The sequence below is a fragment of the Puma concolor genome, chromosome C2 (genome assembly GCF_028749965.1).
Source record: "Puma concolor isolate L17-30 chromosome C2, mPumCon1.1.hap2, whole genome shotgun sequence".
Taxonomy (NCBI): Eukaryota; Metazoa; Chordata; class Mammalia; order Carnivora; family Felidae; genus Puma; species Puma concolor.
The window spans coordinates 74,267,143-74,283,873 of NC_141675.1; the positions used below are offsets into that span (position 1 = coordinate 74,267,143).

Genomic DNA, 16,731 nt, shown 5'->3' on the forward strand with positions numbered 1-16,731 from the left:
ACCAACTTATATATCACACTCCCTAATTGTCTAAATCTTTCCTCAGTGTATTTGAGCACATCCAGTATTTCATCAAGTTCATCTCTGAGTCTTTCTCCCAGAGGCATCAGACTCTGATGGCTATCTGGTTGGGTAACTCCTCCAGCCTACTGCACAATTGCCAGCCCATCCTTTCCCATCTCGCTTCACTACCATCTTGGGAATTTCCTCCTTTTTATTGAGTAAAATCACCTGCTTATTGATTCCCCTGTCGCCTTCCTTCTTGTTTTCCTCCCTCATTTTGATAGTGTGTCGTTAACTCCTTTGGCTTGATTATGTGATGAGGTTCATAAGTATTGTTCACTCTGTTTCATCTCCCATCACCCAAAACTGGGGCTATCACTGGAGATTATCCCAAGGAATCATCTTGACCCATCCTGTGTTTTCATATGGCACTTAAATCATGTAATGTGTAAATGTTTCACAACTTGATTTAGATTCTACCCTTGCTCCAGAAGGCCATGACTTAAGGCTGTGTCCATGACAATTAACTAGGGAGTCATTTGCTCTAAGTTCAGATAAGCTTCTTTGCCTACTGCTGAGCAGTTTCTGATATAATTGGTTGAAAGCTGTTTTATGTACATGGTAGAAGTATGTGACACAGCCTAAACAAAGCCTTGAATAAGTCCAAGGATCTCAGAGTGTGGTTGTTTGCATCAGATTATCAGTGTCTTTGTGGGGATGATGAGAGTCAATGATAGGTGTGATATCTTCATGCCCACAGAGCATGATTCTCTCATACAGGTACAGTGAAATTCCCAGGTTGAGTTTGAAATAACGAGAGGGCATAAGCTACTTGAATTTAAAGCAAGTAAGCAAACAAACAAATAACAGTAGCAAGATTATTGTAAAACGAGAGATGCATGCATGCATGGATGCTGCAGAAGAAAAGAGGAAAGACATTCATTGGTAGGCTTTTGGTTATGTATTTCAATAATGTACAGGGTTTGTGGCTTATAACATCATCAGAGTTATACAGTAGCATTATATCCCTGAGAGTTGTGCAGTTATCTCTCCCTTTCTCTTTCTTTTCTTTGTATATAATGGGGGATCTAAGCCTGGATCCATGCCCTACCCAGGACATTTCCTCTTTGTGGCATGTGAGCCGTTACCAATGCTAAGATTTACTGCTTTGGGGATCGGTTCAGAACAAATGTTCCAAACAGCCGTCTGCCTCAGGCAAGGTAATTTTGGACAAATTCAACAAGACTTCAAAGGAAGCCACCTACTACAATGCCTAAGGAGGATAAAGACCTGATTTAAATGAATGTATTGCAATTAGTGGGTATTTACTTTATATGTTGCCAAGTTCTGATAGCTTTCTCTAACCCTCAGGGAAATAATATATATGTCTACTTCTGGTGAGCTGAAGAAACGGGATATGTGCTTTCCAGAGAGACAGGTGTTGTGAGCATACACAGATCTAAAGGAGAGAAAAGACAAAAAGTCCATGAAAGCTGGAGACAAAGAATAAATGCGATGTTTGTTTTGAACAGAAGCGGAAAAAAAAGGTGCGTGTAAGTGATGTGCTCCCAGCATCCCCTTCCCTGGAAAAGGGGTAGCCCGTCTTCCGCAAAATTCTGTTTTCTTTGAAAACAGCTTGTATTAACTAAAGAAGTAAGGAGGAGGAAACATTTATTATCGGCAAATGTGGAAAAGCCACGTATCAACTAAAGGAGTCTTGGACCACCACGCTGACTTAGGTCCATCCTGAAGGGCTGGAGTTTAATCCAATCATTCAGCACGAAGCATTCCAGTAGTGGAGGAAATGAAGGATTAAATAGTGGTGGAAGAATGAGAAAGTAAGACGTTGGATGTATAGCCAGAGTGGACTTTAATCAAATCAAGCCAGAAACAGACTGAAATGGAAATCTAATAGCCCCATGTTCTCAGATTCATGTTCCCAGTTTCATTCCAGATCTTATTCTTAAGAGGGAGGTTTAGCGTAAGAATTGTTACAGGAAGAGACTAACATGTTCTCTCAGCATTTTTCGCAGAAGGAATGTTGAGAAGGTCAGTCCCAAGTTTTGTCAAGAAGTACAAATAATACTGTATAGAGACTTCTATTTGGGGGTGAGGGGAAAGTAGAAGGGGCTCCATGCCAAAGTCTCCCAATCTGACTTCTCTTTGCCCCCAAAAGATCCCAGGAGAAGAGAAGCAAAATACACTCCCTCTCCTCTGTGCTTGTGCTTATTTCAGGCAGTACACAATTGAGCAAAGAATCTCTCACTAGGAAATCTACTCCAAGACACAGATTTAAAAGCAGATCTAGAGTTATTAGAAGTCTGTTAACCAGTAAGACTACCTTACTCAGATTTCCAAACCCTATTTATCTAGACAATTGTCAACCTTCTCTTCCACTGGAGATACAGCCATGTATTTCCATCATGTTTATCACTAAGCTCTTCCTGAGTTTTGGACTCAAACTCATACTCCGATGTTTAGAACTTATCTGACAGATGAAGACGCTTTGTAAAACTAGCCTCTAGAAAAGACTGCTCAAATATCGTTTTGATAATGGTGCTGTCTCTTGCTATCCGGAACACATTTCCTGATCTTTATCATTCGATATTCTGTGAACCAGCTGAATGTTTTTCAGTCGGTGGCATATTTCCTCCTTGATGTCCTGCACCATTCCTAGTCTGGGAGCTTTGCTGTTGCCCCTGAACTTTGGAGTTCTCTGAGACTGTTGACTCTGATTACTGGTGTTTCTGAGGAGGTGGAAAAACAGAGGAACCGTTTAGGAATGGAGAGTGGAACTTCAGGCGGCATGAGACGAGGTATTTCAATCAGTCTTAAACCATCTGACATGCGCTAATGGTTGAAACGGAGGTGTCTTTTAGGTGTGTGGCCTGGCGTTGCTCTCGCCTCCTGTTTACGTTAGCAGCTTGTCTGTCTGAAAGTTATGATACCACAAAGCCTCTTTAGGGTCTCAGAGCATGATGCGGCACGCTGGCTCCGAGAAACAGCCCCCAGGGCCAGCTCTCTAAGCCGCTGCAGGTAAACGTCAGAGGTGTGGGCAGGTAAGCGTTCAAGGGAACAATGAGGAGGAGAGCAGGTGAACGCAGCCTGGCTTCAGCTGGACGTCCTGAAACAATTAGGCAACTTCTATCGGAAAAGGCTCTCCTTTGGAAAGATAAAGGCAAATCTGTTAAGTGACTACTGTCACGTCCTGAAATGCCATGCGATGCTGATTTCTTACTTCCTGGGCCGGCCATTCCACCCAAATCAGATCTTGCTCAGCACACTTGTTAGCAAAGTCAATCCTGTTGATTGGTGCCTTTTAAGTAAGGAAACTTTCTAATTTTTAAAAACACATTAGCAAAGGAATTTATTCTCAGATAAGGCAGCTTGAAGTGGCAGTGTAAACATAATGAGCTAAAGGAAAGCAACCTTTAAACCACGGGGGGGGGGGGGGGGAATAAGAGATTTGAAATGATCAATTTCTTTAATCTGGCGGCCACACTTTGGCAAATATGTTTTTCACTGCATCATTTCTGAAACAATTACTTGTAACACAATTTAAATTGTTTATCCCCCCACCCCTTTGACAGTCTGTTCATTTTTTTTTTTTTATTATACAGGTAATACACAAATACAGCATTATTGTAAAAGATTCAAGGAATACTTCTATCCTGACGCCTTCCAGCCCTGCCCAGTCAGACATAATCATGCACCCTGTCTTTCCCCTTAGAGGTACGTGACTACTGCTAGAAGTTTGCTCTGTGTCATTTGAATTTCCTTTCACTATTTTTACATATAAATATAAATTCTTCAGAGGTTTAAAAAAATAAGCATAAATAGAAATGTATCTACTTTATTTGAAATTCTCTCTTTTTTTTTTTTTTACTTTAAAACATGTATTGGAGAGTTTTCTAAGTCAGTGCATATTTGATCCTTTGCATTTTTTTTTAAATGTTTATTTTTGAGAGAGAGAGAGCATGTGAGAGCAGGGTAGGGGCAGAGAGAGAGAGAGAGGATCCGAAGCGGGCTCTATACTGACAGCAGAGAGCCTGATGTAAGGCTCGAACTCACAAACTGTGAGATCTGGACCGAGCTGAAGTCAGACACTTAATCAACTGAGCCACCCAGGTGCCCTGAGCCTCTGCATTTCTTAATGGCTGCATTAGTGTGGAGTTACCATTAACTCATTTACACCTCCCTCTGTTGATGGACAGTGAGGCTGTCTCTCTTTTTTTCTATTATAGTGAAACACTTTCTCTTCTCCCCCCAACCCCTCCCACAGGTGTGAATGTATTTTTCGCGGAAATTTCTACAAGTAGAATCTTTGGGTCAAAGATGTCAATTTTGCTATCCTTTCCCAATAAAACTCATCTTTTAATTGATAAATCAATTACTAGCATATATTGTATACCTACTATGCGCATGGGGCTTTAGACAAGACATAAACATATATGTCTTAGTAGGGGATATGAATGACTCCCATATGAGGCCAAGGCCTTTTCAGACAAAAACCACCTTTTAATTAATTTTGCTTTCTTTGGTCACAAGACTGTCCTCTAATGTAATTAAAGACTGTGGGCCTTTGTTGTAAAGCCGACTGAGGCTACTTTATTATAACATAACAGTTTTCCATTTAGGACCTTGCATCGCAAGTTTTAATTGATATTTAAGTACAAGATTTCAAAGGACTAGTGGCTGTTTTTGTCTGGGGACTCCCAGTCTCTGAATATCTAACTATCCCTCATATATCTGGGCAGTGCAATCCTTAAAATACCTTGTGACCCCAAATCAGGGCTCAGGGACTAGACTGACAGCCCAGCCACGATGTGCAGCAGACTCAGATGGGGGTAGGAGGCGTGAGTCTGATGGTTTCCCTCCAGGACAGCTTGATATGATGGGACATCAGCTCTGGGTGAAGTGATCTGCCTTTAGCCAGTGAAGAGTACAGCAGAGACTAGAATTCAGGTATTTTGACACCACAGCCTGAACATTTCACTACTAGGTTATCCTGCAACTCCTCTGTTCAAAATGGGATTTTTGTCTCAACGGTGTGGCTGTATCCTTGTGTGCTTGCTTAGGGGGCCTCGTGCTCCAGCAAAAAGAGTCTGAGTTTGAAACCAGAAGGACCTGGATTCACATCTTGGCTCTGCCACTTTGTAGCTTGGAGCAAATTCCTGAATGAAGAGTCACTGGTCCCCGGGATCAAGCGGGGAGAGGCTGAGACCTGGTCACACTTGAATGCCTGGCTAATGAGCTTTGTAAGAATTTTTTGATTAATAAGTGAATGGAGTTTTCTGAGCCTTTATCTCTTCATCTGTAAAATGAGGATCATCAAGCTTATTGCATAAAGTCCTGCCTCCCATAAACCAAAAAATTGTGAATACTCTAGGCCCACACTAGAGACAGAGGCCTGTGCCACAGTATCTTGCTTTTCTAGGAGTTTGGTGATTAGGGGGGAATGATAATTCCTGGCTGGTTGTTATTTCAAAAGATGATTTTTTTTTTTTTTTTATTGGAGTAGTACACATTCATTTTATAGAGAATTTGGAAAAACTCAGGGAAGTTAAGAATAGAAGATAGAAAGTAAAAATATGTCACTGTAGGACACCTTTTGGGATGAGCACTGGGTGTTGTATGGAAACCAATTTGACAATAAATTTCATATATTGAAAAAAATAAAAATAAAAATAAAAATGAATGATTACAAAAAATAGAAAATAAAAAAATTAAAAATATGTCACTGTAAGATAATAGATATCAGTGTTACTGTTTTGGCCAATCTTCTTCCAAACTTTAATTATTGCTTTTCCTGTCTGAATATATTTTATGTAATGTAAATGAATGAATAAATGAATATAATGAATATAAAACTTTCTAACCTGTTTTTTTCCAAGTACCGTTTTATTATGAGAATTTCCCCAGACCTTAACTAGTCATTGAAAACAGGATTTTGAATGTCTGTCTAAAATTTCATTATATAAAGTATCCTTACATCATTGAAACATTTTTTTATTATTGAGCCATTTCTTGTTTTACAGTTTTTCAGGATTGTCAAGAAATGGCAAGAAACCACCTCACTAGTGGTGCTCTGAGGTTGATTCCGGGCTGACAATATTAGAATTACCTGGGTAACTTTTGAACTGGACCTTTCTGTCTTCCACCCTGGGGATCCTGAGCAGTAGGCTTATGGGGAGGGAGGTGTTTTTTAAGGGGGTTAAATAAAAAGGTTAGTGTAGGGTACCTGAGTGGTTCAGTCGGTTGAGCATCTGACTTCAGCTCAGGTCATGATGGAGCGGTTCGTGAGTTCTAGTGCCACATCAGGCTTGCTGCTGTCAGCCTGTCTGCTCAGAGCTGGCTTTGGAACCTCTGTCCTCTGCCCCTCCCCAACTTGCACTACAAACAAACAAAAAGGGGTTGGTCTCTCTAGGTGTTCCTGTTAGAGATGAGGGACCACTGACCTTGAGTTCCCTGAAGACTGGCTCGTGCACTGCTGGAGTCCCCATGTCCCAGGCAGTACCTGGCACATAGTGGGTACTTACTAAATCCACGTCAAACACATTGTTCAACACGTTTTGATATTGGTTACTATTTCTTTAACACAGAAACTTGAGAGAGAAATTAGCAGGTTAACATTTTAATTAAAAATATCTTGAGAGTTTATAGTGCCTTCTTAAGAAATCAACACATATTTCTTTTTCTTTTAAAATAAATAATTTTCAAGAGCAATATAGGTTCATCATAGGAAAATTATAAACTGCAGATAGGTAAAAAGGAAAAAAAAAACCTTTCTATAATTCTACATCTTGGGATGTAAACATTCTCCATCTAGTTCTTTTCCTCCATGGGTATATATATAGAATATTATATGAAAAATACATATTAGACACATATCTAAACATAGTGTTTTATAATCTGCTTTTCCCCCCCTCTTTATGGGTACCATAATCAGGGTTTTAAATCTTGGTTTCCAGTTTTTGTTACTAGCCTGTTCATAATTAATTCCTAGTCTATTAAATCTGCATTCAATAAGGATCTCCTTTGATGGCTGAATTTAAATATTTCCTAAACAATTAGCAAACACATTAAAAAATAATCAGTGAAACATTTTGTTTGGCAAGGTGTAGATTGAAAGTTTTCATAATTTTTGTACTTAAAAAACTGGTAAATACCTTTTTGGGACCAGTGTGGAATTGACATGAGTAAAGGTATTTAAATAACCTAACTACCATCTACTACTGTATCACCAAAGGAGTGACACATGGGTGGTTCAGTAGGTTGAGTGTCCGGCTTGGGCTCAGGTCTAGATCTTATGGTTCTTGGGTTTGAGCCCCACATCAGGTTCTGTGCTGACAGCTCAGAGCCTGGAGCCTGCTTTGGGTTCTGTGTGTCTCTCTCTCTGCCCCTTCCCTGCTTATGCTCTCTCTTTCTCTCAAAAAAATAAATAAACATTAAAAAAATTGTTTTTTAAATATGGGGCACCTGGTTGGCTCAGTCAGTTAAACATCCAACTTTGGCTAAGGTCATGATCTCATATGTTCCTGAGTTCGAGCCCCACATCGGGCTCTGGGCCGACAGCTCAGAGCCTGGAGCCTGCTTTGGATTCTGTGTCTCCCTTCCTCTCTGCATCTCCCGTGCTCATGCTCTTTCTCTGTCTCTCAGGAATGAATAAATGTTAAAAAAAAATTTAAAAATAAAATACATTTACTTTTATGAAAATTAAGACATGCTCTCTGATGAGTGTCACCCTAGAATCACAGGCTTGTGCAGTGAGATGGTGTGTAGCCATTGCAAAAGATGAGTTGAGACTACGAAGGATAATATTGAGAAGTTTGCTCATTTTGCTTCAGACTGGCAAAAACATGGTCATTAAGCAGCTTTGGCCCCTCAGTGTCACCAAAGCAAACCCATGTTTTTTGCTTTTCAGCCATTTTTTTTTTTTTTTTGCTCGCTGATTTGTGGGCTCCTAGAAGGCAGAGACCATATCTACTTCATCTTTCTTTGTTTTAAACATTTAAAAAAAAAATCAGGCTCCAAGCTCTGAGTAGTCAGCACATAGCCCAATGTGGGGCTCGAACTTGTGAACTTCGAGATCATGACCTGAGCTGAAGTTGGATGCTTAACCAGCTGAGCCACCCAGGCACCCCTCTAACTCATCTTTCTAACCTCAGTGTTTAGGACCATGCAGTTAGAGTAAATGAAACAGTGGCTGAGGGGACGTGCTAAATAGTGGATTCCAATGAGAAAGCATCACTTGTTTCGGGAACTGCTTTCTTTTCACCTTATCTTTCAAGTTTCCTAAAGTTGCTGTTTAAATTGTTGTTAACAATTTGAGCAAAAGACGTAGGTGGTAGAGTTGGGCAATAGGAAGTTTTGATACAGTATAAACTTGATTTTCAAGCTCTGGCTGAATCAGGGAAAGGTGTTTGACATGTATTATCTTTGTAGCAACTTGAACCATTAAAGAAAGGGAAGTCTTCAAGAAAGCATGAACACATTGCTATTGTGCATATAAGGTTGAAAGTGCTTTGCCAATTTGGTCTCTGTTGCTTACACACTTCAATGTCTCCTTGCTATTTTGTTGTGTTTCCTCTGCCAGAGGGTCCAGGCTTTACCTTCCAAACTTCCTCCTCCTCTTTGAAAGCCCAGCTCAAATGACACTTCCTCCATGGAGCCTTTATCTCCTTCCCCTTTGGTGTCTCCAAACTGGCCAGATGTAGTCATTCTCATCTTTGTTCTCCCATAATGCTTTGTTCATGTCTTTGTTTTAACACATCACTGTGCTTTTTGTGTTAAGTGTATGTTTTAGTCCGTTTATGCTGCTATAACAGAATACCACAGACTGGGTGGCTTATAAACAGCAAACATTTATTTCTCACAGTTCTGGGAGCTGGAATTTCAAGCTCAGGGTGCCAGCATGTCCAGGGAGGGTTACAGACTTCTCATTGTATTGTATCCTCACAAGGTGGAAGGGAGCTCTCTGGACCTCTCTCTCTCTCTCACTCTCCCTCTCTCTTTTTTAAGTCTTTCTTTTGATTCTAGTTAGTTAACATACAGTGTTATATTAGTTCCAGTTGTACAATATAGCGATTCAACACTTCCATGCCTCACCCGGTGCTCATCATGATAAGTGCACTCCTTAATTCTCAGGCTTCTTTTATAAAGGCACGAATCCCATTCATAAGAGCCTGTCCTTATGACCTAATCACCTTCCAAATGCTCTACCTCCTAATACCGTCACACTAGGGACCAGAGTTTAATAGAGGAATTTTGGAGGACACGAACATTCAGTCTCTAGCAGTGTATATGGGTCTATCTTGGCTGCCAGGTAGAATTCCCTGAGGGCCAGGAGGGTTATTATTTATCTTTGTGTCCTCAATATCTGGCACAACACACGATATAGAGTAGGGACTCCTGAACTTTGACCTTTTCAGGGCTCTTCCATTCAGCATCACCAGCTGTAAGTATACTCGCTTTTTTTTGTCCTCAGTGGTGGCTGAGCTGAACCTGCAATGATACACAGCAAAATCAGGATGTTCTTTGTGAATGGGCTCTGTTGGCTGGGTGGCTTCCCAGGCATCTTCCGCCCATTGTTAATCCCCATGAGAAGGCGCTGTGGGTGGGGTGGGATGGGACTCTTGAAGCAGATGCGGGGCTCAAAGTCTCTCTCCCCCTACACTGTTACCAAGCAGGGAGGCTTGCTTCTCACCCCATTGGTCTTCCAAACCCAAATGTGTTTAATCACCTACAAGTACCACTCATTAGCTGCCCCTAAAAACAATAATTAGGTAGCACTTTTTAATGTGAAGTGATCCATGTTACTATTGTTTCCTCCACATAGTGACTCTCCCACTGCTGGTATTGTGACAGCTAAATAAAAAGGCCAGTAATATGTGGGTTTCTGTTGTGTGTGTGTGTGAGTGTATGTGTGTGTGTGTGTTTTACCTTGAGGAAACAAAGACTACCCTGACGTAATGAGATACTAGGAATCTCAAAAGAGTCAAGCAGAACAATACAGATTCTTTTAAAAATGTTTTATAAAGCCACCAAGAAGGAATTATTCAGCAATAATATATTGGAGACTGGTTATTGTTAGAACTTACAGTCCATGGGGAAGGGTGGGGCTTGGGGAGAGAAACCAAGCTGTTCAAGGCAACCTGTGAAGGGCGGGTGACCACACACACATGCACATGTGTTGTTAGAGTTGACACTGTCTTCCAAGGACAGACATGAAAAAAAAGCAAGATTGCTAATAGGAATTGGCCAATGCACCTTTTCAAGAAAGCTCTCTAGCTTTCTTGGTAAAATGTTAAACCAACATTTTTACAAGAAGCAAACCTCTTGATTAAAAAAAGTGCTCTGGCAGCTCCTGGGTGGCTCAGTCAGTTAAGCGTGGGACTTTGGATTTTGGCACAGGTCATGATCTCACAGTTTGTGAGTTCGAGCCCTGCCTCTGACTCTGCACTGACAGCGTGGAGCCTGCTTGGGATTCACTGTCTCCCTTTCTCTGCCCCTCCCTTGCTCGTGCTCAGACTTTCTCTCTCTTTCAAAATAAATAAATAAATAAACTTAAACAAAAAGTGTTCTGCCAAATGCCACTCTGTATAACATGAGTTTCAGAGTCCTCACTGGAAACCTGCTTGCCCTAATCTCCCTGGAATTTCTCCATTTCCTGGTTGGAAAGTTTGGAATATGTCAGCACCAAGATTCTAACTCATTGGTCTGAGGAGTATGCCCCTCTCCCTCAAGGTTCCTGCCTGTGCTCTATGGGGAAGACCCTCCTAACTGTCATAGAATGCTCGGGTGACAAAACTGACATCTCACCATCTGATTGGCTTGGTGCCCAGAAGCACTCTGGGAAAGAATTTGAGTGTTCTAGGTGGTTGAGATTCAGACCCTGACAGTTGTAACTGATGGACTAGGCTGGGCACTGCTGATGAACCTCACATTCCTGAGAGAAAAATCATCCAAAGTAAGGCATTTTGCATGATAGACTAGACTCGGCATCAGAGCTTGTCACTGGAAAGATGTGGTATTTCCAAGGACTTGACCCTACCTAGACACCATACCTGAGAGGGCTCTGTGCCTTGTGAATGAGAGGATTATGAAATAAAACTGGAAAACAAAACAAAACAAATATCATTTGGGTTTCCAGTCACTTGAGAGAGTTTGGCACTAAAAGGGACAATGTTTCCATGTTGGATGGAGAGAGGTGTTAGGACTGGAGATTAGGTGGTGGGTGATGAAGAAATAAAGGCAGGGGGAGAACAGATAAAGCAAGGTCACTGGAGGTCAGGAGTGGGTCAGTACTCCCTCATGGGGCTTTCAGTTGGTACCAATCTTCACATTACAAGCCACTGCTCTGAGGGCTGTGGAAATTTTCTGGAATTAAGAGGACGTTCTTAATTTTAAAGTGAGAATAACCTATATGAAAGGGTGGGACATAATGACCAACATAGGGCATTGACATTTTATATTAGTACCAATAGTAAGAGCACTAAGGATCCAAAGGAAGAAGGGATTTCTGGGAAGTCATTTAGAGGGGGATTAGAGAGCCTTAATAAAAAACCAGAGACACCATTTAGGTAGTTGGAGGGAGAAACAAGGGGGGCAAGAAACTGTCCTAGGAGCTGAGATGTACCTTGATTCTGTGAGTGATTTGGGGTGCCTTCAATATCCCACCTATCTTAACCATTGTGTTTACTTTTTTTTTTTTAAGAGTATTCTTCAACTTTCTAGAAGTCATTATGAGGGGCCCTGACTAACTGAGGAGACTCATACAGAAACCCTTGTCCCCATCACAGATACCTGGTTACCATGTTCCTTCAAGATGGCCATCCCTTGGGAGGATTACCCTTGGGCCTCAGAGAAGAAAGAAAACCAAAAGGCATAAACAATAAATTGAAAATTGAAGGTGAAAGTCAAGTCTAAAGATTTAGAGTAAGAGTTGTAGGTAGTATGAAGTTATATCCTTAAAGGGAATAAACTCTACCTGAGGTAGTAGGACATTTGTTAGTTAATGAATTTTGTCAGTGTGGTTATTTGTATAATTCATGTGAGTGCACATTTACAACCTGAGATGAATTCCTTTACCTTGGTCTGCTTTTGGCTCTATCTTGGTATACAAGGCTGCTATAAAATGGAAGATGCAAACTAATTACAAGATTAGGAGAATTTTCAGATAGGTGCTTATCCTTGACCTGGCCCTACTAGAAAATGAGGATCACTTCATTTTTTTTTTTTTTTTTTTTTTTTTATTTATATATGAAATTTATTGTCAAATTGGTTTCCATACAACACCCAGTGCTCATCCCAAAAGGTGCCCTCCTCAGTACCCATCACCCACCCTCTCCTCCCTCCCACCCCCCATCAACCCTTAGTTTGTTCTCAGTTCTCAACAGTCTCTTATGCTTTGGCTCTCTCCCACTCTAACCTCTTTTTTTTTTTTTTTTTTTTTTTGTTCCCCTCCCCCATGGGTTTCTCTTAAGTTTCTCAGGATCCACATAAGAGTGAAACCATATGGTATCTGTCTTTCTCTGTATGGCTTATTTCACTTAGCATCACACTCTCCAGTTCCATCCACGTTGCTACAAAAGGCCATATTTCATTTTTTCTCATTGCCACGTAGTACTCCATTGTGTATATAAACCACAATTTCTTTATCCATTCATCAGTTGATGGACATTTAGGCTCTTTCCATAATTTGGCTATTGTTGAGAGTGCTGCTATGAACATTGGGGTACAAGTGCCCCTATGCATCAGTACTCCTGTGTCCCTTGGATAAATTCCTAGCAGTGCTATTGCTGGGTCATAGGGTAGGTCTATTTTTAATTTTCTGAGGAACCTCCACACTGCTTTCCAGAGCGGCTGCACCAATTTGCATTCCCACCAACAGTGCAAGAGGGTTCCCGTTTCTCCACATCCTCTCCAGCATCTATAGTCTCCTGATTTGTTCATTTTGGCCACTCTGACTGGCGTGAGGTGATATCTGAGTGTGGTTTTGATTTGTATTTCCCTGATAAGGAGCGACGCTGAACATCTTTTCATGTGCCTGTTGGCCATCCGGATGTCTTCTTTAGAGAAGTGTCTATTCATGTTTTCTGCCCATTTCTTCACTGGGTTATTTGCTTTTCGGGTGTGGAGTTTGGTGAGCTCTTTATAGATTTTGGAGACTAGCCCTTTGTCCGATATGTCATTTGCAAATATCTTTTCCCATTCCGTTGGTTGCCTTTTAGTTTTGTTGGTTGTTTCCTTTGCTGTGCAGAAGCTTTTTATCTTCATAAGGTCCCAGGAATTCACTTTTGCTTTTAATTCCCTTGCCTTTGGGGATGTGTCGAGTAAGAGATTGCTACGGCTGAGGTCAGAGAGGTCTTTTCCTGCTTTCTCCTCTAAGGTTTTGATGGTTTCCTGTCTCACATTCAGGTCCTTTATCCATTTGGAGTTTATTTTTGTGAATGGTGTGAGAAAGTGGTCTAGTTTCAACCTTCTGCATGTTGCTGTCCAGTTCTCCCAGCACCATTTGTTGAAGAGACTGTCTTTTTTCCATTGGATGTTCTTTCCTGCTTTGTCAAAGATGAGTTGGCCGTACGTTTGTGGGTCTAGTTCCGGGGTTTTTATTCTATTCCATTGGTCTATGTGTCTGTTTTTGTGCCAATACCATGCTGTCTTGATGATGACAGCTTTGTAGTAGAGGCTAAAGTCTGGGATTGTGATGCCTCCTGCTTTGGTCTTCTTCTTCAAAATTACTTTGGCTATTCGGGGCCTTTTGTGGTTCCATATGAATTTTAGGATTGCTTGTTCTAGTTTCGAGAAGAATGCTGGTGCAATTTTGATTGGGATTGCATTGAATGTGTAGATAGCTTTGGGTAGTATTGACATTTTGACAATATTTATTCTTCCAATCCATGAGCAGGGAATGTCTTTCCATTTCTTTAAATCTTCTTCAATTACCTTCAAAAGCTTTCTATAGTTTTCAGATCTTTTACATCTTTGTTAGATTGATTCCTAGGTATTTTTTGGATACAGATCCTTTACATCTTTGGTTAGATTGATTCCTAGGTATTTTATGCTTCTTGGTGCAATTGTGAATGGGATCAGTTTCTTTATTTGTCTTTCTGTTGCTTCATTGTTAGTGTATAAGAATGCAACTGATTTCTGTACATTGATTTTGTATCCTGCAACTTTGCTGAATTCATGGATCAGTTCTAGCAGACTTTTGGTGGAGTCTATCGGATTTTCCATGTATAATATCATGTCATCTGCAAAGAGCGAAAGCTTGACTTCATCTTTGCCAATTTTGACGCCTTTGATTTCCTTTTGTTGTCTGATTGCTGATGCTAGAACTTCCAGCACTATGTTAAACAACAGCGGTGAGAGTGGGCATCCCTGTCGTGTTCCTGATCTCAGGGAAAAAGCTCTCAGTTTTTCCCCGTTGAGGATGATGTTAGCTGTGGGCTTTTCATAAATGGCTTTTATGATCTTTAAGTATGTTCCTTCTATCCCGACTTTCTCAAGAGTTTTTATTAAGAAAGGGTGCTGGATTTTGTCAAAGGCCTTTTCTGCATCGACTGACAGGATCATATGGTTTTTCTCTTTTTTTTTGTTAATGTGATGTATCACGTTGATTGATTTGCGAATGTTGAACCAGCCCTGCATCCCAGGAATGAATCCCACTTGATCATGGTGAATAATTCTTTTTATATGCCGTTGAATTCGATTTGCTAGTATCTTATTGAGAATTTTTGCATCCATATTCATCAGGGATATTGGCCGGTAGTTCTCTTTTTTTACTGGGTCTCTGTCTGGTTTAGGAATCAAAGTAATACTGGCTTCATAGAATGAGTCTGGAAGTTTTCCTTCCCTTTCTATTTCTTGGAATAGCTTGAGAAGGATAGGTATTATCTCTGCTTTAAACGTCTGGTAGAACTCCCCTGGGAAGCCATCTGGTCCTGGACTCTTATTTGTTGGGAGATTTTTGATAACCGATTCAATTTCTTCGCTGGTGATGGGTCTGTTCAAGCTTTCTATTTCCTCCTGATTGAGTTTTGGAAGAGTGTGGGTGTTCAGGAATTTGTCCATTTCTTCTAGGTTGTCCAATTTGTTGGCATATAATTTTTCATAGTATTCCCTGATAATTGTTTGTATCTCTGAGGGATTGGTTGTAATAATTCCATTTTCATTCATGATTTTATCTATTTGGGTAATCTCCCTTTTCTTTTTGAGAAGCCTGGCTAGAGGTTTGTCAATTTTGTTTATTTTTTCAAAAAACCAACTCTTGGTTTCGTTGATCTGCTCTACAGTTTTTTTAGATTCTATATTGTTTATTTCTGCTCTGATCTTTATTATTTCTCTTCTTCTGCTGGGTTTAGGCTGCCTTTGCTGTTCTGCTTCTATTTCCTTTAGGTGTGCTGTTAGATTTTGTATTTGGGATTTTTCTTGTTTCTTGAGATAGGCCTGGATTGCAATGTATTTTCCTCTCAGGACTGCCTTCGCTGCGTCCCAAAGCGTTTGGATTGTTGTATTTTCATTTTCGTTTGTTTCCATATATTTTTTAATTTCTTCTCTAATTGCCTGGTTGACCCACTCATTCGTTAGTAGGGTGTTCTTTAACCTCCATGCTTTTGGAGGTTTTCCAGACTTTTTTCTGTGGTTGATTTCAAGCTTCATAGCGTTGTGGTCTGAAAGTATGCATGGTATGATTTCAATTCTTGTAAACTTATGAAGGGCTGTTTTGTGACCCAGTATATGATCTATCTTGGAGAATGTTCCATGTGCACTCGAGAAGAAAGTATATTCTGTTGCTTTGGGATGCAGAGTTCTAAATATATCTGTCAAGTCCATCTGATCCAATGTCTCATTCAGGGCCCTTGTTTCTTTATTGATCGTGTGTCTAGATGATCTATCCATTTCTGTAAGTGGGGTGTTAAAGTCCCCTGCAATTACCACATTCTTATCAATAAGGTTGCTTGTGTTTATGAGTAATTGTTTTATATATTTGGGCGCTCCGGTATTCGGCGCGTAGACATTTATAATTATTAGCTCTTCCTGATGGATAGACCCTGTCACTATTATATAATGTCCTTCTTCATCTCTTGTTACAGCCTTTAATTTAAAGTCTAGTTTGTCTGATATAAGGATGGCTACTCCAGCTTTCTTTTGGCTTCCAGTAGCATGATAAATAGTTCTCCATCCCCTCACTCTCAATCTAAAGGTGTCCTCAGGTCTAAAATGAGTCTCTTGTAGACAGCAAATAGATGGGTCTTGTTTTTTTATCCATTCTGATACCCTATGTCTTTTGGTTGGCGCATTTAGTCCATTTACATTCAGTGTTATTATAGAAAGATATGGGTTTAGAGTCATTGTGATGTCTGTATGTTTTATGCTTGTAGTGATGTCTCTGGTACTTTGTCTCACAGGGTCCCCCTTAGGATCTCTTGTAGGGCTGGTTTAGTGGTGACAAATTCCTTCAGTTTTTGTTTGTTTGGGAAGACCTTTATCTCTCCTTCTATTCTAAATGACAGACTTGCTGGATAAAGGATTCTCGGCTGCATATTTTTTCTGTCTAGCACACTGAAAATCTCGTGCCAATTCTTTCTGGCCTGCCAAGTTTCAAAAGAGAGATCAGTCACGAGTCTTATAGGTCTCCCTTTATATGTGAGGGCACGTTTACCCCTTGCTGCTTTCAGAATTTTCTCTTTATCCTTGTATTTTGCCAGTTTCACTATGATATGT

At 40.5% G+C, this 16,731-nt stretch overlaps 1 long non-coding RNA gene across 1 annotated transcript; it reads left to right on the forward strand.

Annotated features, from left to right (window-relative positions):
- Positions 1 to 10,872: 10,872 nt before the first annotated feature.
- LOC147577320 (uncharacterized) lies at positions 10,873 to 12,020 on the forward strand. Its single transcript, XR_015255800.1, has 2 exons — positions 10,873 to 10,972; positions 11,720 to 12,020. It is a non-coding gene; the product is annotated as an uncharacterized LOC147577320 (long non-coding RNA).
- Positions 12,021 to 16,731: the final 4,711 nt, after the last annotated feature.